General features: G+C 46.6%; 1 protein-coding gene across 2 annotated transcripts in view; it reads left to right on the top strand.

The window, feature by feature from the left end:
• Positions 1–2,500, top strand: part of sema3b (sema domain, immunoglobulin domain (Ig), short basic domain, secreted, (semaphorin) 3B) — a 36,224-nt gene that overhangs the window by 25,213 nt on the left and 8,511 nt on the right. The gene's annotated exons all lie outside the window — the stretch shown is intronic.

Genomic DNA, 2,500 nt, shown 5'->3' with positions numbered 1-2,500 from the left:
TGCTGTGTGTGTGCTTGGATGAGCATAAACTGGCAGCTTTGGACGAACACCAGACATTAGCAATTAGTGTCACAGCAAAGTTATGAACTTTGATTGTTTAAGCTTTAAAGTATGGATGTGTGTGGGTTGCTTTTGAGTACAATACTGTGTGTGCGTGCACTCTGGAAGTCCCCTTCATAGCACAGGGTGTGCCTCAGGCCATCCAAGTTGCGTGAGTGTGTGTGTATGCCAGTGGTCGGTGTTGCTATTGAAGATCAGCTGGTGCTGAGGTTGCGCTGGGAAGAAAACACAAACACACACATGTGCACGCGCGCGCGCACACACACACACAGGCAGAGAGAGAGAGTAAATATCTTTATGAATAGGTGTTTTGCGTGTGATTTGGACCTCCTTGAAGGACAGATTGTAGAACTTTCTCTCCCTCTCTACCTCTGACACCTTCCCTTCTTTAATCCCAACTGGTCAGTTTGGGTTTGAATTCTGGTTTTGTTCTTCTCCTTTTCAACAAATTCTGTCTGTCACAATCCATCACTGCTGCCTTCTGTATTTGAGACTCCCTCTTTCCGTATCTCTCTGTCCCCCCCCCCTGAAATCTCTCTTTGTTTCGGCACTGAGAGCCTTTTCTTCTCTTTTCTTCTCTTTTCTTCTTTCTGCTCTTTTCTTTCTCGTCTGTGATACTGTAATTACTCACTCTCCCAAACACAAGAGGAAGTGTTTAGTCTCACCCTGGGATGTCAGAGTATGACATAACAAGGCTAAAATCACACACACACACACACACACACACACACACTTATGCTTACTTTTGGAATTGAGCTGATTAAACTATATCCTAAATTTGCTTGGGTATGTTTGTATGTTTCAGGTTCACTTAACCACGTGTTTAATCACCATTTATACAGCGTTTGTTCAGAATATTCTATAAATATTTTTTTCTCATCATGACCTTTTTATATTCTAAATCACACACACACACACACACACACACACACACACACATTCCTGCTGGGTTAAGCCACGCAGGGGTCAGTGTACATGTAAATGGTCACACAAGGATTTAGTGATGTCGCTAAAATAAAGGTCAAAGGTTGAAGTTCACTCGGTGGTACATGCAGCTCAGAAACTCTCATTTGCTCTCTCTTTCACTCATACACACTCCCCCCCCCCACACACACACTTTAGATCACTGACTGTTTTTCTCCATTTATCTTTTGTTTCACTTCATCTCGTTTTTTTCCCTTTTTCTCACCATCTATGTGTCTCAGGGGCTTACTTCAAAGAGGAACTATGCCAGTGAACTGCCCCCTCCAGACACAACCACACAACCACACACACGCACACACACCCTTTTCCCCACCCCATTCCTTTTGCTAATTGAGAGCTGTAAAGCTCTTGAAATAGAAGGGAAGGCTGAGGAGAGGCAGAAGAACAACAGAGAGAGACCCTTCCTTTTATAAACACAGGTTGCCAGTAACTTAATTGGCTGTCGATGGGGCTAATGCCCCCAACCCCCTGCCACACACACACACACACACACACACACACACACACACACACACACACACACACACACACACACACCACAGGGAGCAGTAAGTTCAAAGATAGGCCTTTGTTCTGGAAGAGCGTTAAGCACATAACTTGTCCATCTCACAAACATCTTCAACCAGGCCGCCACATGGTGCACATCACGTTTACGTTACAAAGAAGCTGAGCCTGCTCCCTCCAGAAATAGCTGGTCTTGAAGCTCTCCAGTCTGAGCAGGTCCTCTCGCTGACGTGTTTGACAGAAATAGGCTGAACTCAGGCAAGCAGGGAAGTTTCCTACTAGATCTGTGACGTCATCAGGCCACTTGTTCAAGCCGAGCCTCCGCTCGGCTTGGACAAAGACCACAGCACAGACAGGTAAGAGCAGAACATGATGTCACTTCTCGAGTGGACGCTCTAATCTTATCCTACAGAACCTTGAGAGCAACACAAACAGAGACAGTTCAGAAACAGACAGGCAGTGAAAGACAAACAGGCTAACAGCTGAATCCAGAGACACAACAAAGATAGGGAGAGAGAGAGAGAGAGAGAGAGAGAGAGAATGGTGACAGGAATAGCAGGATTCATTCACTCATGATCCATGTATTGTGAGATGGCCGTCTCGAGGGTGCTGTAGTCCAAAGGCTAGCGGCGCTGACTCTGGCCAGTGTGAATGAATCCAGTAAATCCAATTTTCCCCTGCTTTGCTACCTTTCCCCTTTCTCTCTATCTGTCTGTCTCTCCTGTCATACTTATGGTCCGTCCTTCATTCTTCCGCAGTCCCCGGAGGCCCAGGATAAGGGCTGATTGCACCAATACAGATGTTTAGGCTCCTGTGTGTGTGTGCGGCGGTGCAGGCGTGCCTCGACCCCACTTTAACAGATGTTGGGCTTGGGTTCACAGGCGGGAGGTACAGTTACTGTGTGGGGGATGGCGTAGTGCAAAGGGAGAGATAAGTGGGGGCAGCACTACAG

Source organism: Electrophorus electricus, chromosome 23 (genome assembly GCF_013358815.1).
Source record: "Electrophorus electricus isolate fEleEle1 chromosome 23, fEleEle1.pri, whole genome shotgun sequence".
Classification (NCBI taxonomy): Eukaryota; Metazoa; Chordata; class Actinopteri; order Gymnotiformes; family Gymnotidae; genus Electrophorus; species Electrophorus electricus.
The sequence above is the reverse complement of the archived record's forward strand: the minus strand, read 5'-3'. Positions and strand labels throughout refer to the sequence as shown.